Consider the following 24,895-nt stretch of genomic DNA (forward strand, 5'->3'; position numbering starts at 1 on the left):
TTCTGTGAGACTTCTCTGAGCTGTGGCAGTTACCTGTCCTCCATCTAATACACCAAATTTTTCCTTTCTTAATGACTTTCTACTTGATTATCCCAGAAATTCTTCTTATTTTCTTCCTGAGTGCATGGTTTTGTATGTAGCACTGAGTGTTTGGGTCTGTATTTGTTACTTGTCCTTAAAGTTCCCCTGTTCTCAGTGCACAACAGATGTTATTCTTTACACTGATATTTAACAAACTTGATTAGTGCTTTCCTTTTGTCTTCAAGTCACTTTTATATATATATGTGTGTATATATATACACACATGTGCATACACATATATAATTAAATATATGTGTCTCAGGATAAACCCTTGGGGAAAAAAATCTATTAGTAACCACTGTAGCCTCTTTCTTCTTGTTCTTATTTGACCTTTTGACTTTAGTCCTCTTCCTTATTTGTCTTAGGATTCTTACATTGTTTTTTTATTTTCTCCCACAAAATTGGTTATTTCCTACATAACACTGCAGAGTTTGTTTTCTGATAGCCAGATAAATGAGACCTACCGCATTATGTTTAGAAAATACTGTGTTTTATTTGCAAAACATACTGGGAAAATGTGGCATGAATTATTGCTGGTTAACCCAAGTTGTGTCTTACCCTGTTTTTTTTTTTTTTTTTTCTTTAGGTCTCTAATTATCTGTCTTAGGAAATGTTTAAAAACATTTCATTACTCCCGAGATCAAATCAGCCAACATTTAGATAACAAAATTAGTTTTCCCCCTTTTTTTTTTTTTTTTTTTAAACAGACATTTGCGTTTGCTGTTCTGTAATCGTCTGGTACCAGTCTAGCTTGATGTATTTGCTATCAGACCTGCAGTGATCACACCCCTGGTGAGCATTTGAAAGGCCTTTTCTGGGTCCCAGAGCTGCAGTGCATTGAGGATTATAGAGCAGGGCTGATTTTGTATAATTCATCCATGCATTCAGCAATCCCATTTTCCTCCAGTTTGGTCACAGGCCTTGAGAATGAAACATTTTTTAGTCCATCTCCTTAATGCAGACGGAACTGAAACTTTGATGATTGATTGCCATTTTGTTCTTAGGCTGCTTATTCTTTGCCCAATATTGTGCTTTTTTTGGGTTTTTCTTTGAGCTTGTTGCTTGTTCCCCTTGGTTTTTTGTGGAACAGCTTTATTTGCAGCAAGGTGTGGATCCCTTCTTTCAGCAAGTTTTTCACTGGTGATTAGGATCAACATTCCAGAGAGCTTTTACAGCTCTGTACTAGAGAAATGCCAAGTTTTCTCTTAATAGAAAAGTAACAAGTAAATTTGCCTTGCAAGCATCTGCATGTGCATACATGAGTACCTGTACAAAATCGTGCATGTTGCAGGAGCCTAAAATAAAAACACTTTTATCCAGGTGTGCTACAAGTAAATAAAAATTACTTACAGATAGAGGACATTTAGAGCCAACCTAGCATTGATCAGTGTAGCCTGGCTGCTTTTTTTTTTAACCTGAGTTACCTTTCTCGTGGTTGTGCAGATGCTAAACTGGCAGGAGGACACTGACTTCTTCAGAATATGAACTGCAGGTTTAATTAGTTGGCAGCAGTGAGCTTACATGACAAGAGGAGCAGTTCTCAGGATGTTTCTTGGTAAGTTAATGTACGGCCCATTGAACCTTTGAAGCATGGCTCTCCAGAAAACCTCCAGTGAGAATGCATTCCTAATTGCCAGCAGCACTGGTTAACAGGTTGTCTAAGCAATTTAATGGCCCAGCTTCAGAATAGCTTTAATATATTCTTGTCACCCTGTGTGAATAAGTTGATATCCTGATGAAGATAAAGCTGCCTCATTATTCAAATATTGATAGTAGTAGGTCTTTTTCTGTTATCTTTCTATTTATATCCTTTTTTTCGCTGCTATGCATATTCATGTTCATGGCCACTCAGTGGGAATAAAGGACCTGAAGAAGGACTTTTTCCTTGTCCAAGGAAGCAAATATTTGGTAACTTGAGATAAGCAAGAGATAACATTATTTTCATAAAGAACAAGGGCTCCATAATTTAGGATTATTTTGAAACAACGCATACCTTGCCAGCAGACTTTTGAGACAGTGTAATCAGTAGCATTTGGCTGGGTTCCATGTTACATATATTTTGCTCAGAAACCCAGGTTCAGTGTATTAGAGATGATGTTTTTTGGAGGATGAGCATTCAGTAATAAAAAAAAATAAAAAACACCAGAACAGAGATTGTAATCAGTGCATAGTCTTTACAGCTGCAGGTCTTGATGATTATTTAGTAAATTGGGGAAGGAGTTGTGTGTCCACCTGTGATGTTACAGTGTCAAGGTTTGTTGTCACTGGTGGAGGTTTTCTTTTGGTGGTAACTTTGCTCATCTTGGAGACACAGGCTCTGCTCTGCAGTGTCAGCCCTGGACAAGCTTTCAGCTTCGATTCGTGGGTTTTGGTTCCCTCCATCCCCTGTTGTGACATGAGGCAAATACCATTACTAGTCCTTAAACATAAGCTGTTTTACTCTGCAAGAACAAATCAGTCACAGTCAAGTGTGGCTTTTGGGAAGATTAATGTGGTCATGGAGAACGACTCAAACTGGTGTTTCTTTTTGTTTGCTCTTTTGTTACATGCTTTGAGTCTTACAGGTTATATTGCTGAATGTATTACTGCACTGGATATATGAAATTCAGGGAGTTTTATGTAATTTTTATTGAGGTGGTATCCAGAATGGAAGACGACTTCTCACTATGTTCTCTTGATACTCTAACTAGGTGTACAAAATGGTGGTGATAGGAAATGAGTCTCCCAAATTAAAATCTGCAAATTTAATTTGAAGGTTTAAGTCTGCAGAGGAGGAATGAGATGAGCAGGCAAGGGTGTTCATAGCAGTCTGAGGTTGAGGTTGCTTTTGTGAGGAGGCAAATGGCCTTTAGTTAAGGCAACTAGAAACCTTGGTGAATGTTAGTTCTTGTTGAAAATGCAGTGAAAATGAGTGGTTATAATTCCCCCTTCCTAAACTAGCTGTACCTCGCCTGCCTTTCATGAAGGACCTTTGTGTTTTGGCAATGTGGGAGTAGCTGACCTACCCAAGAGGACTTGAAGGAGTTGCATGAGTTCTTGCTGCTTGATCCCTCACAACAATTCCTTTCAGTTGTCTGGAAAATTGTAAGAATATAGATGGTTTATTATCCCTCTGCTGCAAATTGTTAGTGTTTAAGATTATAAATGATATTACATAATGCTAGTTAGGGTTCAGGTTTCAAAGCACTGTAGCTGCTTCTCAGAACTACTTAAGTATTTGCTCCTCAAAGGGGCTCCTATGGAGGCTACTCCTATTTATCTTTATTTGCTCCCTGCCTAGAGGGATTTTTCAGTAGTTAGGGAACTAACTAACTGTACCTTGAGGTTGAAGACTTCCCACTCTTCTCTTCCCTTGACTGCTCGTTGTGTTTCTTTGTTGCATCTTGTCTGTATTAGATCATAATGTTTCCAAGACAGGAACAGTATGGTGGAAAATCCAGGATCATGGGTTATGATCTTGGTTTAGGACCTTGAGGCAATATTAAAATACAAATAACTATGCTTGAAAGATGTTCAACATGTGATTTAAACTGTTACAGGGCAGCAGTTTACATTCTGTTTGAGCTTTAGCAATATGCGGTCAAGTTCAAGCAAGTTGGAAGCTGACTGTCCTGACTTACAGTTCTTGCTCTGTAATTTACCTGCTTCTCGAGTCTTTAGCAAGCTCTGTTATCAGCAAATTAAACACAAACAGGTATGCTGATATAACACTTATTTCAGGATTTTAGTTACAGGAAAGCTAGAGAATTCCAGTATTTCCAGTGGCAGTTTCTTGACGTAGTACAGCTCTTCTCAGTGTGATATATTTTTTTTTAATATGCAGAATATGCAGTAGTGCACATTCAGATGCTGTAAAAGCAGTAGATCTTTATTTAAAAAGCTAATCTCTTCGTAAGGGTGAGCACTTAAAAATTGGACCACAACATTCCTTTTTATGCACGTGTTAAAAGCATAGTAAACAGTGGCACTATAGCATTCTGTTTCTCAGATGATCAGATAATGTAATTTTTAATAACTTGTCAACTAGCAGTAATAGACAGCTGTCTGCAATTTGTGTAGGATCCTCGAAAGCCTTCAAAGTGGAAAAATGTGTAATAAAACGTGTGCAACATGCGATGCATTATTTAACATCATAAAGTGTTGTAGTGCTGTAAATTCACAGCTGTCTGTAAGCCACATTTAATAGGATGGTGAGTTACCTTTGCAGTGAATTTTTCCTGGTGTGGGAGCCTCTCTCCGTGCAGCTGCTCGTGCCTCTTCCCTGGGAGCGGTGGGGAGTGCCAGGCTGAGCCTGCTGGCCACCACCTGTGGAATCAAGACACATCAGGATTTTTTTTGCACTTTAATTCATTTCTGTGTCCGCTGATGTTGTGGTGATTATGAGGACAACGAAAAAAAAAAACCTAAACAGAATTGAACAACCTCCGCTGGTGCTGCCGGTTGCCCTTACTCAAAAGTCCATTTTCTGTTGGTTGAAAGGTTGTCTTATCGGGAATTAAATTTTTCAGCTGAGGAAGCCATCTGACTGGAAATGGAAGAGAAAGAGGGGGTTAAGGTTAACTGAACTGTTGGGGGGGAAAAAAAAAGTTATAAAAGCATTCTGTTGGCTTTCCTCTGTGGGGGGGAGGTGGGTCATCACTTGACTTGCACAGGGGGAAGCATTTGGTGCACTGAACGTTGCTGGAGAAATTACTGTGTTTGACAAATTTTTATGTGGGGTAGGGTTGTGTAAAGTCATAAACAGGAGACCGATTAAGGGGCAGAGCTTTTATGTCACATTTAATTTAAAGTTCCGTGAAATGGGCAGCGCTGCTACAACACAGTTTGTTCTTGCAAGGACCGAGTGTGTCTTTGTGGTGAGCCCGATTGGTTGGGAGATCAGTTGCCCGGTTTTAGTACTGGGGAGCAGGCAGGGCTGTTCCCAAATAAACCTGGTGGAGTGGCAGTGAGTCCTGCAGGTGGTTCCTGGCTGTGGGGGAGCTTCGTTCATGCCTAGTGGCAGGGATGATGGGGGTGTTTTGGTGTGAGGATTTGGGAATTGTGAGGTCTCCTTTGCCCACTGGCCATTTATCAGAGGAGAAAACTGAGCTGTGGGGTTTTTGGTGGTGGTTTTTTTTTTGTTTTGATTTGGGTTTTTAGCATTATTTGAAACTTTGAGAACAAAGGGAGCTTTTGGGGGAGTTGGTGGTGTCTAAGGGCAAGGCAGTCCTCTGACCTTGATGTGCACCCCTGCGGTGTCAGGTGTGCTTTGCTGGGTCAATACTTAGCAATTTCTGTCCACCCTGCTGGAGTTGCCAATACTTTTTTTCTTGTTGCTGTTTTGTGTTTGTTTTTTTTTTCCTTCTTTTTTTCTTTTTTTTTTTCTTAAAAATACTTCTTCCTTCTGAAAATTTGGGAATGCATGAAAGCAAGTTGGATGATAATGGATAACCATGAAACAGAGGTAATAAAGATGTAATATCTGAGTGCATTAGGGCAGGTTACTTCTAATCAATCTAAAGACTGATGATCTTCAGAGGAGACACTCTGGATTGCTCCTGATGCCCTGGGCAGGACCCTATCCAGTCCCTGCAGCACTCCCAGCACCCACCAGGAGCCTGGGAACAAAAATACTGAGGTTTGGGGGAGTGAGGAATTGCAACCCCCTTGGAAGCTTTTCAGATGATCAAGTTGTTTCTCTGACATCTGTCCCAGGGTTAAATTTCCAGATGACTGTACAGACCATCTTCAGGCCTTGTTTCTATAGGATGGAACTGCATAATGAAAAGTAACTTGACAGAATGTCACACCATGTTTATATATAATTTAATCAATATGATTCACCCAGGGTATGAATAAAGCTATCAAATTGGCCAGGTAGACAGCTGAATAGTTCAGTGTGAATTTCTATATTGTCACAATTAAAAGGAAGCAAATTTTGGGGAACTGGATTGTTACGGCTTGATTTTGTTTTGAATGCCAGAGAAATCCTATATGTTATTGGAAAAGAAAGAGGTAATGGGGCCCTGGGAGATCTTAAATGTGAATATTAACAGCATGTTTCTGGGTGTAATCCTCCCAAAATGTGAACTGTGTCTTGGTGTTACACTGTAATTACCCCTTTGTTGGCTGCCTGGGAGAGATCACAGGGTTGAGATTATTACTTTGGCCTCGCACAGAGCCTGGTTTGGGCTCTTTCATTGCTGTGTTTGCTTTTTAATAAGCAATTCACTCTGGGAAATTATTTCTCCAGATCTCTGGAATTGGTGAGGGGAAGTCTAGAATGAGGTGAAATGGATAAAGATGTAAAATTGAAGCTGAAACCTAATATACAGGAAGGCTGTCTATGTTAGCATAGAAGAAGTGGAGTTAAAGCAAATATGATTTTAAAGTTTTCTAAAGGAGCAGGGCGGGATGGGAGAAGGGATTTTCTGTGAGTTTCAGGAGCACCACTTGGATAACTATGTTTGAGAAGAAGAGTACTGCTTGCCCTTCAGTCGTCTTCTTTAGACTTGGAAGACAATTTTTAAGTAGTCTACAGTCTCTGGTGAAGTAGACTACTTTCAGGTCATTTCCAAAAAGTACAGGCCAATTTGTATGATGTGAAATCGTTTGTTTGCTACTCCTTTTGTTAAACTTTGCTTGTATTCAGTAACTAGATCCATTTATGTGAACAAAAATAGGCACCCTAAAAATGCAGCCTTGCGATTTATTTTGAACTTGTATTTGCCTTTTCATTAAAATGGTGAGTTTGGTGAAAAACTTCTCATCACTGTAAGCTTATTAAAAGAAAAAAAAAATCTTCATCAAATGCCACTATGCTTTTTTTGGTAATTACCAACATTATGAAATAACATTCCAAAGCAGCAGCACGTGCTTTGAGTGTCGCCTGCCTTTCTCTGCGCTGAATTTTTACGCCATTTGAGTAGCGGGCTTGGAAGACCAGGGAGATCCCATTTCCTTCCTTGCATGTGCAGTTCCTGCATGTCTGTGCAGGATTTTGGGAAACCTGACGGTGTCTGTCGTGCTGTTGGAGTCTTGTTGTCCCGATGCAGCGCACGGAGCTTGCCTTGAAAGCAGCCTTTTCTCGCGGAAGAAATTGGTTGCCGTGAAAAGGCATAAATATCGAAAAGATGCTTTTCTGGCTTGATACTCCGAGGAAGCCTTTTAAGCCTTTCTTGTTTACCTTCTGTGTTTTGAACTGGGCTGTTCTGATGGTGGGAGCAGATAGCAGTGAGTGAAGAGAAGGCAGAGCTTGGCATTACCTGCCTTCAGGCGAACATGGAGAGTGGACCCCCGCGTGCTTAAGTTGGTGTCACCACGGGTTTGAGTGTGCCTTTACCAAAAAAATAAACCCCCAGGAAGCTGGTGAATGCAGTAAGGCTGATACACAGGTGTGTCAGCGGGAATTGCTGGAGAGAGAAGTGATGCTTTGCCAAACCTGCTGGTGGAGTGAGGACCTGGCGGCGTGAGGCAGCCTTGGGGTGTGCAGTCTTGCTTGGGTTTTGATGGAGGACAGGCCTTTTGTCAAAATATGTCAATATGCATCTTTGTGGAATAAATACAGATGTTTTTAATTGCTTGAAGAGAAGTAAAGGTGGAACAGAGGGTCAGTCTCTCCCAGACCTTGTCCATCCCCCATTGCATTTGGGGTCTGGGAGTGTCCCCTTGCAGGGGCACAGGGAGGAAGGTGCTACCCCCTGCATTCAGTATTTGCTCTCATCAGCACTTCTTTGTGCAAACACAATACAAATATTAAATTACTCTTTGTTTTGTTTTGTTTGTTAAACGTTTGCCTTCACAATGCAGACAAATTGCTGCTGGCACAGCTATTGTCTTTGGTGGGGTTACTCTGGGGATGTATCTGACAGATCTCTATTGCAAAACATGGAGGAAAATTCTGAGTGGTCTCCTCTTTCACAAAATGCAAAAGCTTTTCATTCGGTTTTGTTGTATTTAATTAAAATAAATACACCCAGAGGCTTGAGCAATTGCTGGATGTTTAAAAAATAGAAATAGGAAGATTAAACAATTGAAAAAAAACATTGTAATGCACAAACTTATTATACGAAATGTATAAACTTATGTTAATAGGATGATAAAAATTCAGGGGGAAAATGGGCTTAAATATTTTAAAGTGTATCTTTAGATCCATTGCCCTTTGGATCCTATGGCCTCAAGAAAAAAATTGGTTAAATATTTAAAAGTGTATCTTTAGATCCATTGTCCTTTAGATCCTGTGCCCTCTTTCAGCATTACTTAATCTTCATATTTGTATTTTAAAATATTTAGCTAATTATATTTTAATGCTGCCTTGTTGAAAATTGAGTTGTATTACATGGATCCTAATTTTTATTGTGTATGCCTCTGACAGAAGTGAGAAGAAAGGAAAAGCCAAAACTCTTTTCTGGATTATTTGATTGCTTAAGCTCTCTGCAGGCAGAAACATCCTACCCCCCTCTGAGAGTTGTGGTCTTCATGTACCCTGGCCAGCAGTGCAGGTGATGCCCTGCAGGTGATTCAGGCTGCAGTGGTCCTTCCTGAGTCATTTTATATATTTTTTTTGCTGTAGAAAACAAAGTGAATTTGGTTTCTGTGGTCCTCAGTTGTCTTCTGGAAGTAGACAGGCGAATGCTGCTGGGGAGAGGGGTCCACAGGCTCCATTGCCAGACTTGCAGAGGACTCTCACCCAACTCTCCTGCTTCTGCAGAAAAGGTGATGGGACATTTAGGAGCTTTGAATGAAAAATTGGAGGCTTTCTCAGTATAAATATTGTCAGCAGAGATCAGAAATTTTCACCCTTTGGTGTCAGACGGTGGCAACGCGTTGGGATCTAAGTGGCACATCTACATATTTCAGCAAAATACGCTGCCTCTCCCGCCTTCACATTCACCTTTTAGTTTCATTGGCAGACAGATTGCCTTTTATGTCCTTTCCCTGCACATTATGCCAGAAGGTTCCTTTGCAGAAAATAAATTTATAGCCACTGGCTGATAAAGGTCTTTCTGCAGCGATCTTGCCGAAACATTTTGGGAGCCATCCTTCCTCCCGCGGTGGTGGCATCGCTGACCCATCTCTCACTGAGGTGACACTCTGTACCCACTGTATTTTCTATTACATCTTTCCACTGTAATTTTTTCAGACCACATCAAGGGGAAACTGAAATTTTTAAATGAAGATCTCTTGGATAACGTGGTCCAGACTGTTTTGCTGACTTGAGCTGGGCGGTCTCATAAAAATGCTCTTTTTTTCGGGTACGTGCTGCCGGGTGTCTTTGATTCCGGGCAGCCTTCGTGTGTGTGCTCAAGTGGGCATGTGCCATGTACGTATTTACTCTTCCAAACTGACACTGAAGCAAAGAAAACTCAGTTGTGTTCAGGATGTGCTGTGGTGGTTTGATGCCAGTGCCATTGAATACCGGAGCGATCCCACATTTTGATAACATTCCTTTTAGGTTTTGCAGAACCGTAATGGGTTTTATGTATGCAAGCTTATTCAGGATTTTTAAGTTCTGTCCAATCTGCCATTTATTTTACATGCTCCCTTCTCCTCATGCATAGAGGTAGGCAAATGAAAAATAGCCTAGCAATCAGAAACTGTTCTTCACAAAAGGTTAGTGGTGAAAGTGGAGATGTGAAAACACTTCTAAATAGCAGAGGCAGTCTTTGGCGTGATAAAAAAGTTGGTCCTTTTTTTTTTATTGGTCTGGCATTCAGTTAAATTGAAAAAAAAATTTGGATATAATGAAACATAAAACTGCTTTTGTCTCCCCTGTTGCAGCATTCTGAACAGAATAATAATAAAAAAACCCAACAACAGCAAAGTGATGTACCATAATTTGCTGGATTCCACCTCTTCATGTTTTGCAAGAACAGAATCTTTTCTAATAACGAAGCAAGAATTTTGGCTACGCATTTGTTGTGTTAATGTGGTTAGAAAAAAGTACTTTGAGATTTTGTTGAAGCTTATCCAGTGACAAGATGTATTGTGATGACTTGCATATCTTAATAGCAAATTTTTCATCTCGTTAATAAGGAGGAAATGTAAAGAATATTATCAAAATAGTCTGTCTGACATGCAGAAAATGTTAAACTTTATCACATTGCAACAAAAACTCATTTATGGCCACACAAAAAAATGATTATGTCTTGTGTTTGCCTGCTATAAATTTGATTTATTCCTCTAGTAATTATAGTCGCTGATTTGGTAAAAGTTGAAAACATTTTTTTTTCCCCAAGCATAACAAGACTTCTGCATTACCATTGCTACTGCACTGCAATACTTTGAACTCGCTTAGCAGACATGACAAAAGGTTTTAATTAAAATACTAGTGAGATAAAAAAAAAAAAATCATTTGTCTGCATTAACTTTGTGCGTTTCTCATAATTCTTTAATTCTTGTAATAAAGGAAAAATACCATGGCAGTGATAAGAGGCTGTCCTTCCCTCCTTTCTCTACCTCATCAGTAAAACATCGTGTCAGGGCTCTGGGATGTTTTGCTTAATCCCACCCCGGGCTCTGGAGTATCACTGAGGTGTTGCTTGTTGGTGCATGGATGAGTAGGAGATGCTTAGGAGGCTTCATTCACCAGCAGGAGCACAATCCCACCGTGATTAGGGACATTTCAGAATTGTAAAATAACTCACTCTTGAGCTTTACCCCATCAGAGTATTCTGAAATGAAAGGCTCTCAGCTATAAAACCAGTAGGATAGCCCAAGGACCTTCAGGCATCTTTCTGCCAAATATGTGGTGATTTTGGTTATGGCACTAAAAATAGCAAACATTGTCAGAGTTCATTAAATCTTTCTACCTTTTTTCTTTTTTTTTTTTTCTTTTTGCTGCTTTGCAATAAAAATCTCGTTCTCTGAAACATGATTTAAATAATGATGTAAATCAGGCAGAAACTTTGAAGTAAATTGGTTACTTTGATCTGACTTTGTTACATCTCTCAAAGGAGAGGTTAATTATTAGTAGTTTGGTAATTATTAGATTGCCCTGACTTGCTGCTAAGTACAGCTTTTACGTTAAGGTGACACCTTTTGTCAACCTTATAAGCATGTTATAATTGTGTGACTGTGCCAAATAAGCATTCAGGTGTTTCATGTTTTTGGTAGTAAAATAGTTGTTTAGCATATATTGAGTGCTGAATGTATAGCAGTATTGATGTCAACATTTGAATTCAGTTAAAATGCATGAAACAATATTAAATTGTTAACTAAGTTTTTCTTTAATTTACTGGGTACATAAATCAAAAGCAAACTTAGTGCGTTTTGCTTTTTGAATGGGTAAGGGAGGGCTTTCAAGGTTTAAAACAGTTACAGTATTAATTCTGGATAGTGACTGGGAAATGTTTTTGGCACTGGATGATTTTGTAAATGGTAGATCTCATCCTCTTGCACTTAGTGTTTATTTCAAGATCTTCATGCTCTGTTATTTCTTAATTGATTTCTTCTTTTGAGTGAATCAAGTCTTTGAAATGAATTAACTGGATAAACTGAAATGAGGAAAAACTATTTCTGCATCAGTCAAAAGGTCAATCGCTATTTAGAGTTGGTTTAGTGCATTACTTTCAGTTGTTTAGCCTGGTGATTTGCCTTTCTTGTAGACATGGCAAGCAAATGTAGGTTTTTTGAAGGTATATTAAATTTGAATACTTTTGACATATAGATTAATTTTAATGTTATGTGTATTTACAAGTATATAAAATATTTTGTAATGCTTTAGAAACGTAAGCCTAATTTTTATTAAGTACTTTAGGACATTATTTAAATAAACATTCAGAGTAAACATTTTGCTTCTCAAGTTAAAACCCTTAATGTGAAAGGATACATGAATTTATCTGAGAGATTCTTTTATTGGGTGCCACTTATATAAGAATATTCCAGGATCACAAGAAATTATGATTTCTTGTATTTGTGATTACAAGAAATAAGAATTCTGACTATCCCAAACTGTCCATTTTTACTGTAGTATTTGTTACTGTTAACATACTTTTAAATATGTAGTGCTGATATAGCCGTTGTAAGTAATGTGGGAATCTGTGTTTAGTGTGTTTGTTGCATTTGATGTCACAGTCCGTTTTCTGTGAGTTTCAAGACCCAAATATTTCAGTGCATGATGGTATAAAGGTTGAATTGTAGAGGAAAATGGATATGTGATGCATTTATTTTACTATTATCACGATATTCAATTTTTTTTGTGCTTTATTCACATATATAAAACTGAAATACAGGCATTTCTGAGACAGGATTTTGGCTTATTTTACTCAGTAAAAACTAGAGCGTTTGTATTGTAAATATCTTTTTAGAGTGGTCTTTATTTTAATACTTTCTATTATAGAAGATCACTCACTGGGGATTATAACTCACGATAATTCCAGTACAGGAGTGGGAAAAGTTGTTTATTTAAAAATAAGCTTGTCTTGATTTTTTGAGTGTATCCACATTTATTGTATATTTGAATAGATACTCTGTAGTAATGGATGTGTGATATAGCAAATGTGTTATTCTCTGTTCACTTTAGACACTTGTATTTTAATTTTAAGCTGCAGCTCACCTTTAGTCAGTTGGCAGGGATTGGATGTTCCAGTGTGAGTGACTTGCAGTTCCAGCTCTTGTCTGGGGACAGTAGCATTGCTGCTGCTGAAAGGAAACCCTGTTTGGTTCATGCAGACTGATGCCATTTGATTTCTAATTTTTCATACCCTTTTAACAGAGGAGGAAAGAAAAAAACTTAGTATGTTTCATAAAGATGTTGATAAAGCTCAATTAAAGTGAGGGTTTGCTTGTAGTAGCTGTTTACTGGTTTGGATGTTGCTGCTAATTCTCCAATGTTAATGCATTCTTAAGGGTCTTTGGGCTTTGTGTCAAAAGCCTTGTAGAGAGACAGATAAACATCAGCTCTTCAGTGCAGTAGAGGACACATTTCTGGCAGCACTAATGTGAGCTTGATCTAATAGTTCCTCTGAAATTTTCCTTCATGCTGTTTATTGCCTTTCTTGGTTGTATGCTGGAGCAAGATGTTACTGCTAGCTGCTTGAAGATTATCCTGTTGTGACAGTCTGAGTCAATTGTGATGGATTAAAACCAATCAAAGCATTCCACTGTATTGCGTTAATTTTGGAATGTTTCTCATAAGTCTTTTTTCCATTACAGTCTGAATTTACTGTTGTGTGGAGTAAAAGTCATAAGGCAACCAAAGAAGGCTGAGAGTCACTAATCCTCAAAAGAACAAACCTAGCTCTGACTTCATGCCATCTGTCCTGTCAGTGTCACTCTTAAAAGTTTGTAGCAATGTAGTTGTTTGGATGTCTTATTTATTGTCTCAAATTTCTGCACCCCAGTGCTAGAGCTGTTCTACTCTGCTGGTGTTGGCAAGTCACCCGTGTGGTTTTCCTCGTTCTGAAAGCCTTCAAAGTTCTCTACACTGCTTCCCTTAGTCTGCTTGATGTGGAGTTTAAACCTTGCAAAAGACAAGGTGGGGAACCCCTGAGCAGTGCCTGGAGAGTGCTCCTTCCTAACCCATCCTGGGCAAAGTGGCAGTGACCACGTTCTGCTCTCCTTCTCTTTTCCAAGCTCGTTGTGTATCAGTCAGCACAGGTTCTTCTTGGACAGCAGTGTTACTGTGGCTTATACAACGTGGAGAGCTGGGGTTTTGAGATCTTGAGTAGGGAATGAAATGTTTCTTCTGGTTTACCCTTGGCAGACTCCAAGTTTGGGGGTGGCTGTTTGGGGAACAGATGATTTGGATGAAAAGGGAACCATCGTTTAGGCATCCTATGCAGTACCAGATATTCTGTAGGCAAGAAAAGACACATTAGGCTGATGTGTAGCAGTTAATTTCTTAAAAAGAGTAACTCTAATCCTAATGACTAATAATTAGCTACTCTTAATTCTTGAAACACGTGTCTTTATCCCTTTGATTACTCAGTAGCTAATAATAATTTGTATGCCAGTCATCCTTGCTTCCTCATTCTGTAAAGCTGTTAAGTTCTTCAAGATTCCATTCATAAAATATATTTGTTTAAAAGCTCAGTACTCTAAGGAGGGGGAGAGGAGGTGCTACATGAGATCCCATATCAGAAAGGAAGTTCCTGCTTTTCCTCCTGATTATTTTAGCACTGTGATGAAGAGGGCAAGTGGATGAGTCTTTGGAGGAGTGAGAGAAGGTGCAAAATGAGATTTCTATTGAAAATGAGTTTGTTCCAGGGAAATTGTTCATCTTGTTCCAAGGTAGAGCCCTGTTATGCTTTGTGTCCTCTCTTTTGAGTGAATAGTCAAGGAGCAGTGTTGAGTCATATAATAACTTTAAAGCTTCTTGGAAACTAGGTGAACGTGGCCTATGTGTGCTTGACTGCTGAAAGTCCAGTCTGGTCTCTTCAGCGAAGTTTGACACCAACTATTCCTGTTGAGTCACGGAGAGTGCTGCTGTAGTGTTATATGTACAGGAATAACACGAGTAGGGAGAAAATACACTGGTGTTGCATCAGCTGCGTGAAGAGCTTCAACCACTTCTTGTTTTATCAGGCTCGTGCCTTTATTGGCGTACCAGTCTGGCTGTGTCAGTGCTGCTGAAAGAGGAAAGCCTTTAATCTGGTACATCTCTGAACAAAATGACGTAGCTGCTGCCCTTTGGTACTAGCGGGATCTGTGGGCTGAATATTGATGTGCACCTCTACCCCTGTGATGCAGATCCGCGATTGTTCCCGCTCCTTTGACGCTATCGGAAGCGGGGGCGGGATGTACAGCTGTGCTGGGAGAAGATGGCAGCATGTCAGTCGGATATATCTGACAAAAATTTAGCCCCCCTCCCTCCAGCAGTGTAGGCAAGATAAGTCTTTGATTTCAGCACTGGTTTGGCTGATCAATATAGACAGCGCTGTAGGAATTACCTCGTTGTAGTAAAGATGTAGCCGGTAAACCACGGGCAGGACCTTATGGGCATCTGAAGCAAAATTCCTGGTCAAACCTGAATTTTTCCCCTTGCCACAGGATCCCCAAAGAGGATAGAGCATATAAGCAATATTCCTAGATTCTGTACAGGTGGGAGTAATGGAGGTGTCATTTCTCCCTGGAAATCTTTGTAACTTACTCATCAAAATTAGTCATGCCTGGCACTTGTAGGTAACAGAGGTTGTTCAGAATGTCTTAAGAAATGTTTTGCCTTACACTGAGAGGTTTGTTTGCTTTGTGCCCAGAACTCACATTTCACTCTCGCCTGCTCCCAGAACCTACTGTCAAAATAATGGATAATCTTTTACAAAACACTACCAAGAAACTAAATGTTTACCAGCTCCTTTTTTTTTTTCCCCAGAAGAAAGCTGGGAAAGGTTAGGCAAAGACATGCATGTATTTTAGTAGTTCAGCTTTGGCTGAAGAAGTCTTGGCTGTTGATGGTCTTTTTGGATGGTGCCAAGTGCTCGTCTGCCCTCCATCTCAAAGGGAGCTGCCACTGGAAAGGTCACCAGCACATCAGAATGCAGACACTTAATGCATCTTTCTGGTTATATTAGATCTTAATCACTTAAGCCAAGCACGAAATGGCACCTCCTCCAGCTCTAGAAATACTCATGTGAATCAGGGTAGTGAAGGGCCTGGCAAGTGTTTGCCTGGTGGTGCCAGAAGAAAGGACATGTTTCTGCAGTGGGGCTGTGTGCTTTCTGACTTCCTTCGCCTGTAAGGATGCCGTGGTGGGTGGCTTGGAAACTCCAGGCCTGTGAGTTGGCATTCCTGCTGTAGTAGGCAGTTGCAGGGTTTCTTTTCAGCCACATGCCGAGGAATTTTTGAGGGCGGCCTTCTGAGCACTTCAGAAGCACGTGGGATTCCTTTATACAATCGTGGCTTGGTTCTCCAAGGTCTAACCGGCCCTTCATTTGAATCATGCATTTTGTTGTCTTTTGTGTTTTGTAGACATTGAGGCGATTGCTGAGCTGAGAGCTCCCTTGTGACACAGAATTGCATTTTTTCACAGAGATAAACTGGCACTTGAAATCATAAAAGATGAATTTTATTTTTATTTTAATTGTTCTGTCTTTGCGCCCGGCTCTGTTTTACACTTTGGAGGAGGGGCCATGATATTCTTTAGATATCCACAGAGTTCTTGAATAAATTAATGTACTTTTTGGAAAACAAACTCGCTTTGTGGTTTAGCATCAAAGCAGAAGAAGCCTCAGCACTAACTGTCTGCAGAGCTGCGACCAGTGTAGCTCCGACGCGTGCAACTCAAATACTGCTTCATTACTTAAATAAGTTTTCTCACTGATTTTCAGAATAGCAGCTTCATTCCCTATTATACAATATACAATTTCTGCAAGCTAGATATTCACCAAAGGTAACATTAGACACTGAGCAAATAATTGTTTCCTGTCACACTGCATTAGTGACTGGGAAGAAAGTGTTTCCTAATTTGTATTTGTGCAGAACTAAATATAGCTCTAGTGAAGCTTAACTTCAGCTCCAGCCATCCGAGTCCCTAAGAAATTCAGTACTGTGTTTGTCAGTCACTGAGAAAATGGCTTTAGACATTCTTGTGTGCTCCTTGCCCTCCCACTTGCTGGTTTTATAATCTTAGGAACTTCAGTGTGAGGCTAACCAAACTCTCAGAAGATCCTGATAGACCTGGGTTATTGCTGTATGCAGGAGCTATGGCAGAGATTTTTTTTTTCCTATTGGGAGTTTAAGAATATCAAGCCCTTGTATCCCCAGTTTCATATTTAGCCAGGACAAGGTTCAGTTGTGCTTTGGTTATGCTTTCCAGCAAAAACTGCTCCAATTTGTTACCTTAAATCTCTAATTTCTGTTCTACTCCAGGTTTTCTGTATGGCTGATGGCTTGATGCATAAAACCTGTTAAGAAGGGTTCAGGTTGGGCTGTACCAGTGAAATGATGCTGCTAAGAAAAATCTGATGCTGCAGAAAGGTGTGTTGAATAGATTGTGTCTCCTTCTCCTTCCTTGGCAGGATGCAAGGCGATGTCTGTGCCTTCCTATCGAGTCTGTCAGCTGTGGGATAACAACCTTTGTGCTGCATTTGCACTGAGAAGGCAGCACATCTTCCTGAGATGCCAAATGGAGTGCCAAATGCTGGGTTTTGGAGCTTGAGTCTTTCTGCTGGCATCTGTGAGGAGGACACTTCACCTCCTCCAGCGGGACTAGGTGTAAGCCCACACTCAAAGTAGTCCCTGTTCCTTTTGTTGTACGAGTTTGGATTCATCAAGATAAGCTCATCCTCCCTGGTTGTCTCTGCTTGGCACTGAGCAGGATGTGTGTGTTTCAGGGGTCTGAGGGATCTTCCATCTAGGGTTTGTAGAGACCAAGGCAGTACTTCATCACTCATTTTGTGTCACATCTTCAGCCTTAAAACTTGTGCATTTTACTAGTGCTCTGCCTGGTTTCACCAACTTTCTCACATTAAGGGTGATGCACATGATTAGGAAGAGGAGAGAACACCCTTGCTGTTGCTAGTGGGGAGGAGGAATCCTTTATTGGCTATCTGCCTGCATCTGTACCTCTTACCTACAAAGAGATCCTTTGAGGAAGTGATCTGAAGAAATCCAGAGAAAATTGCCGAGATTTGTAACAGCTTTCCTCCAGGCAGACTGAGATTTATTTGTACTGTAGGATGTGACAGGCAATTCCTGGTGCCTCAGCTCTGTCTGAAGTGTGAGTGATTGCTGGAAACACGAGTGATTGCATTAGCAGCTTTCCTTCCTCCAGTGGGGAGAAATTTTGAGTTTGAACTCTCCCCTTTTTGAGATCTTTGAAGTTTGGGTCTTTAAAATTGTTCTCCACTCCAAAGACCTACTGGTGCAGTTGTCATCCTTCCCATCTAAGGAGGAGTGGACTAGCCTCCCTTCAGAGACCATTAAAGCTGTTCATTTCATCCTCCACAGGGGTCAGCAGAGAAAGACATAAGTAAGTAATTATTCCCTGCCTCTCCTCCCAGTAGCTGAGTGAGCTCTGGAAGTTGAAACATCATTAAATCTCTGAGCAGCACCGAGGGGTCTGCAAGCCTCGGCAGCCAGGGAGCCAGCCAGGGAGCCCATGGCACTCAGCAGAGGGGAGGGCCGAGTAACAGGTGGTATTTAGAGACTAATTAATATTTGTGAATAACAATGCGCTCTTAGTAAGAAAACAAATCAGCCTGCTTGTGAATATTTATGATGATGACTTTTCAACACTGCTTGGATTGCGCACTCCTTTTCCAGCTGCCGCACCTCCTCTTGTGTCACAACATTTCACACCAGGGTGAAAACATTCTTTGCCGTGCTGTGGGGTGGCAGCTGGCTGAGCAGCTCTGTGGAGTGTGTGCTTCTAGGAGAATATTCTCACCAGTTCGGTATTAGTGGGGCACTAGGTCCCAGACATTTAAAGTGTTCTTTGCTGGTGGAGTAAGCCAAACGAATTAGCTTGAGACTTCATCCCATCAGGAGCCAAGCCATGCACAGAGATAGAGCTATGTTTGAAGAGAAAGCAGGTGTTAAAGGTTGTTCTCCCTCTTAATGTTGTGTGCGAGTGTTTTACAGTAGATCAAACTTGCCTAATGTAATCTTCATAATGCTTTCATTTAAAAAGCTCCCTGTGGTTTGTATTTGTGGAAGCTGAAAGAGCAGAATCTACTTTGTAGGTTGGTGAGGCGGGGTGTACGATTGAACATGTGTTCACACTGTCATTTGGGAAAGATAATAGGTTTTTAACCTCTGTCAGTGTTAGACTGAGGTATTTATGGAGCTCTATTAAAGCTGTGCCTAGGCAGCTAACCTTGCAGTACAGGTTTTTCACAATTTGCCATTTTCTTGTGATAAGTTGTGGCTTTCCTTGGCCCCTTGCTGTGTCAGGCAGCATGTGAGCTTACCAAGGGGTGAGGAATTCCTTGCTGTTGTCAGTGCTGCGTGAAAGGCTCAGGGCTGCTGGTATTGTCCGATCAGTACATAACTGTCTCACAGATTGAAAAAGCAGCCTTGAAGACTTTCAGAAAATACTCCTTTGGACTTGGCACGTGGAAATTGGCAAAACCCACGGAGGTGGTGCTGGTGCTCTCAGCAGCAGAGGGGTGCAGGTGCAGCTGGAGGTGCTGCAGGGGACGTGCAGTACAGCACTTACTCTGGGCAACCTGGCCTTGAGATTAATTTATGGGAGGGGGGAAGCTGTGTGTTACTCCAGTGTGCTAAAATCCTGCTGGTACGGTCTCTCTTTCGTCACTGGAGGCTTCTAACAGCCTAAATTAGCATGATGGGGACTGCAGTGTGCTTCACGGAGGAGGTTATCTCCTGTGAACTGCCATCACCGCTTTCGTCACCGCCGATTATTTTGTTCTGTTAATGTTTAATCCTCAAGAGCAAACACCTCTCCCTGTATAAGCAGAACATCTGTTTTATGAAGTTGGCTATGACATCCAAAACTGAGTCAGTGTAAAATTTTAAATATGTGTCAGAGAAACAAATGCAGAGAATTTCAGAGCTGAAGTGATCACTTCAGAATGCACAGGTCCTCTTGTGGCAGGGATTTCCAGGTCTTAAATTGCATGTTAAGCAGTGCTTGGTAGGACTGAGAGTATTTTCTAACCTCATCTTAAAAATTCTTTTCTCTTTCTCTTAATATTTCCAATGTAGAAATGGTTTGTTGGGGATTTTTTTTGGTGACGTTTCCCCTTCCTTTTCTTATCAGTAAAGTCACTGTGGTGTACTTGAGAATAGTTGACTTGAACTGCCCCTAATACACAAATGCAAAATGTACTTATGCTTTTGGGAGAAAGGAGTTTATAGTGAAATACATGAGTATGTACCTTGGATGACTGCAACTATATATGTTAGAACTATAGGAACTTCAATAGGGTTTTTAAAGAATAAATTAAAAAATAATGCATAAAAAGCAACGTAACAATCAGCAGCAGAGACTGATATGTTTAGAGGAGATTATTAATTTCAAGTGTTGGCTTAGAGAAATTTCAAGCATTTTTTTGCATGTAATAAAGGGTTGTGTTTTAAGTAGCTTAAGTATCCTTCTCTGTGTGCAGCACGTCCTGGGGTTTAACAAACCACTTGCTGCTAGATGGATTCCACTCAGATGCTATCGCCATTCTTACAGCAGACTGATGAAGAGAGTGGCAAGAGCCAGTACTGGAATACGGTCATGCTGTTAGTTTGGGGGAAGGGACAAACCAAATTTGTGTAATCTCTCTTCTTTAGTGTGCTTATCTGGGTCGTAAGCATCGAAGTGGATGTGTGCAGGCCTAGAAGAGGGCTTTCTTCAAATTTCCAGGAGCATGGCAGGAGGTGCCAGATGCTTGTCTGAAATTTGCACCTTAGGGATGGAAATCAAGTGTGGGACAAGCTAAAGGTGGGAGTTGGTGACCTTATACTGAGGGAGAGGTGCAGGGGTAGAAAATTGGGAGCGTGTTGAAAGGGGGGATAAAGGTGGAGCATGTTCTAGGCAAAGGGACTTGCAGGGGCAGAAGAAAGAGGGACAACTTAGTTACAGTTATGGAAAACATAGAAAACATATTGAGGAGCACTGTGCATAGATATTGGCAGGGTAAGACCTCCAGGTTTATAACAGGAACACTCTCAGAATGATTGCAGGGAAGGCTGCCAGTGTGTGCCAGAAGTAAATATAGTAGTGTAAGCACTGCTACAGAGTCATTGAAGTCAACGCTGCATAACATAAATTGCATAATATATTTGTTTGTGAAGGTTATTAGAGTACAGTTTTAAATGGATCTGAGTCCTTGGAAAGGTGAGTGTATTCTGGTTCTCTGGGCTGAGGTTTCCAATACATCCCAGTCTGATCTGGGGCAGACTGCCAGCAGAAGGGGGGGAGATTGCTGTTCCCCTCCTACCAGCCACAGTGCTTGTCTGAGCAGCTCCTGAGCTGGTTCCACACACTATGCCAGGAGGAAGGGAACTGCCCTCTCCCCTCAAAAATGGGAATGAAGAGAGGGGATTTTTGTTGTGCTGGTCAGCGGTGTTGGCGAGGGGATGAGAGAGGGTCTCCAAGGGGTGTGTGTATGATGGGATAGGTGGGGGTACCTCTGAGCACAGGGGGCAGCGGGCAGGCAGGCTGTCCTGGCCCCATGTCCCACCTCTGAGCTGGAGCAAACCCTTTCCCTTCTCCCACCAAGGATAGGATGGTCAGTGCATGACGCAGCAACTGTCAGACACCGGATTTCAGGGCGTTGTCACACTCCGTGCGAGAGTGCTGAAACTGTTTGCAGAACGAGTGCTTCGTAAATGATAAAGACTAAATAATGCATTCTGTGCATTTGCATAATTTTGAATCACTTATCCTTCTGAGGGATGTAGTTATTTGGCTCACGTTGAAGAATGCTTAGTGGTGTAATTGAGCTCAAGCCATCGGTTGCTGAGCTGAGCTGACACTGAAGATAGGAGGTATGTTTGTGGGGAGACCATGTGTGTTCCCTGGGATGTCTCTGGCACCACAGAGCAGAGCACTGCGGGTGAGATGGGTGGGAGGCACAGTCAGGGCTGTGAAAGGGTCAGGATATATTTCAGAAAGGGCTTGAGACTGGGAACAGTCAAAGTGGGACTTATTTCCATGGTGATGGTGTGCAGGGTCATAACTTTGGGAGGCATTAGGAGAGGAACTTTTGCTCTGAGCTGGGTTGGATGGAGGGGATTGCCAGTTGGAAGTGCTGGAGAAACGCACCTTTGTGCAGTCACAAGGTGCCAGCAAGCCAGAACGGCAGGGCTGGGCAGAAGATGCTGAAGTGGGGTGACAGAGGAGGCAGGTAATACTGAGTATGGGGGAGTCACCTGAGAGCAAACTCCAAGAACTTGCTTGGTTCGGGTGGGCAAATGAGCCCTGACAGGGAGGTGGTGTAATTCATTTTTTATTGTCAGGGAAATAAACTTCAGGGATAGGGAAAGCTATTTAAGCTGCTGGATCAATGTTGGCAGGAAAACAAATGGATAAAAGCTGTTCAGGAATAAATGTTAGGCTGAAAGAAGTTTTTTAACTATTGGAGGAGCTCGGCTATGCAGTAGGCACTGGATATGGAGGCTGAGGAAGAGCACTGTCGGTGTGTGGGGGTCTGTTGCTGTGATTTGGGTTCTTGGATGTGATAGTTGGAGGGCCTGAGCTAGGGATCTGTAGAGGAAACACCTTTCCCACTTGCACCTGGTGGTGGATTTTTATGATCGTGTTGAGTCCGAGGAGGAAAAGGGAAATTGTCCCTTGGTGTCATGGCTTTGAAAGTGTTGTAATGGGAATGTGTGCTTAACTGAACTGCTTCTTCCCCAGGATGGAAAACTCATGTCATTAAGTGAAGTTTAAACGTTTGTGTTTTGCATTTAACCTGTGAATGTCTCTGCTGTTATGGTCACTTATGACACTTACATTGTTTTTTTTTTTCCCCAGGTATTTTTATGGCCTCTTTCACAGTGGTGTCTCAGTGTCTCCCAGGCATTTATGGATTTATTCTGAGAACGTTCCTGTGAGGTAGGGAAACGTTATCACCTTCATTTTATAGACTGGGAACTGAGGCAGAGGGAGACAAAGGTTGCAGGAGTCTGTAGCACAGCCAGCAGTCAAAGGCTAATTGCCAACAACTTCTTTATTGTACTAATCCCAAACCCAGCTACCTGTCTTTGGTTTTTTTTCTTTCTTTCCTCCCTTCCCCCCTTTTCCCCCAGTTTGAGTTTTAGTAGCAACAACCTACAAGGAGCTGAGAGGACCTGTGGAAAATATGATTAGGGTTACTGGTGTCCTTTTTTTAACATTGTTACTTGTGAGTTGAAATGCCTTTCTAAAAATATCAGCAGATCTGTTTATGTTAAATGATTAACATGTTTAGACTTCCACAGATAAGCTGCCATGCCTTTTGAGTCAGTAACTCCTTTATCCTACCTGTCTAGGCTTGTGGCTGTTGAATTCTTACCCTGCCTAAGCTAATGCCATCCCAATCACCTAAAGCAATGCCAGGAATTTCATCATCCATGCAAAGATCTGATTCATGTCAAGACAGGTGTAAAGTTTCTCAAGCACACTTATGTATAATTACTATTTAACTTTATTTTTCAAAGATCTTTCCAAACCAGCGAAAATGTTCATCTTTGAGCTCCCAGATTCTCCCAGAAATTGGATTTCAGGGCCTGATTAGTGATGCTGATCCCTTTCAAAAGTATTGCAAAGTTCCTGACACGTGCGCGCACTGAATTACAATTTGCATCATAAAATCTAATATAATGAGCAACAGCTTGAAAAATGTCTCTCTTTTCCCCTTCAAGTAAGGAATTTTTAAGTTAGGTCTCCCTTGAGCCCTTTTTTCACTTCAAGTTGGTATTTAAAGTGTGACTTTTACTACTTAGAGAATTTTCTTAGACATACAACCATGTTATAAGTTAGGAATACACCAGCAGGCTCTGCCAAATACTTTTATTGTATATTAAAATCATCAGCATTATTGAAGTTATAACACTGCAAAGAAATATTTAATGCCATCTTTCTAATTTCACAATCTGTAAAATAAAACACACACAATAGATTAAATTTATGCTCTTTGTTAATGTATATTACATGTCCTTGTGTCCCCAAGAATGAAGCCCTAATGACTCATGAACCGTCTCAAAGTGTACTAAATAAGATTAAAGAGCAGGCCAATGACCTTAACAGTCAATTAGGCTATGCATTACTCAGCCCAGCATTTGTGGAGTGTAGAAGAGAAGCAAAAACCCATTAGCTAAGATGCTGATGCTTGAAACAAACAACATTCCTGTAAAACCAGGAACCATTCCCGTCGCTTAAGTGGAGGTTGAAGCACGTACTGTAGGTATGTCTTTGTGTTTGTGTGTTTGAAAGTGCTGCTGGTGTGCTCCTGGGGATTGGAGAAAGCCTGCTGCTGGGATTTCGGGCTCAAAGCCTTGTGGGACAGATCCTGCCATCCCTTGCTGCTGGGTTGGGCAATGGCAGGTGCAGTACGAGGTGGGTGCTCAGGTTTCGGGATGGTGCCACCGGAGAGGTTACGCAGAGACAACAGGGAGGGGGAGGGCAGCTTTCAGAAACCTCGTGTTTGGCAGAAGCAGCAGGCCAGGGAAGGAGGTACTGGCATGGCACATGGCACGCTTGGTTTTCCTCACAGGTGAGCCTGGCGTTGGCAGGATGGCATTTGGGTGCAGGTGGGAGTGTGAGCAGGAAGGCTTTGGGCTGCTGTGCCCGCTGAAGAACAGAGCTCCAATACTGCATCCCCTTTTCCCACAGCTCAGGACTCGGGAGATGAACGGGTGCTGAGTACACAGTGGTACAGATGGGTCAGATCCCCTGTTCCCCACCAGGTCCTGCACTGGCTACAGGCTCACCCTGCCCCGTGGAGTTGTCAGCAGGAAACCAGGCTGGCAGTGGGCAGCAGGGCTGAGTGCATCCCAGCGACGGGCTGACTCGGCGAGGTGCAAGCCTGGACAGTGTCTGAATTACAGCAGCGTCTCCGTCATCTTTAGGGTGACATTTCTGAACTAATCATCTGCACTTTGTTTTGTGTTGGCATTCGGAAGCGTATTAGAGCAGTGTGAGGCTGGAAACAGCCACTCCCCCCCCCGGGAGGGCACTGCACGGTGACAGAGCTGGACCAAGAGCAGTGACATTGCGCGGGAGCTGAGGCGGCAGCTTGGTCGTGCTGCTCCTCAGCAAAACACTGGTCCTTGAGGGCTTCTCAATTTTATAGCTCTTCCTTTCTGGTGTGTGCAGTTATGGATGCTTTCAGCTGACCCTGAGAAGGTCTTCTGTCATTCTTAAAGTAAACTCGGGTTTTAGGAAATAAAAGATGACAGGCTCAGTCCATAAAAACCGTGGCTGAAAGTACAGTTTGAGTGGCATGCAGTAACATCT

General features: G+C 41.6%; 1 protein-coding gene across 14 annotated transcripts in view; it reads left to right on the forward strand.

The window, feature by feature from the left end:
- Positions 1–24,895, forward strand: part of PTPRF (protein tyrosine phosphatase receptor type F) — a 370,907-nt gene that overhangs the window by 66,669 nt on the left and 279,343 nt on the right. For all 14 annotated transcript variants that reach the window (XM_050306448.1, XM_050306452.1, XM_050306451.1 and 11 more), the window contains exon 2: positions 22,433–22,513. The gene's annotated coding sequence lies outside the window, so the exon portion shown is untranslated. The remainder of the gene's footprint in view (positions 1–22,432; positions 22,514–24,895) is intronic.

The sequence above is a fragment of the Myiozetetes cayanensis genome, unplaced genomic scaffold (assembly GCF_022539395.1).
Source record: "Myiozetetes cayanensis isolate MyiCay16 unplaced genomic scaffold, myiCay2020 scf12, whole genome shotgun sequence".
Taxonomy (NCBI): domain Eukaryota; kingdom Metazoa; phylum Chordata; class Aves; order Passeriformes; family Tyrannidae; genus Myiozetetes; species Myiozetetes cayanensis.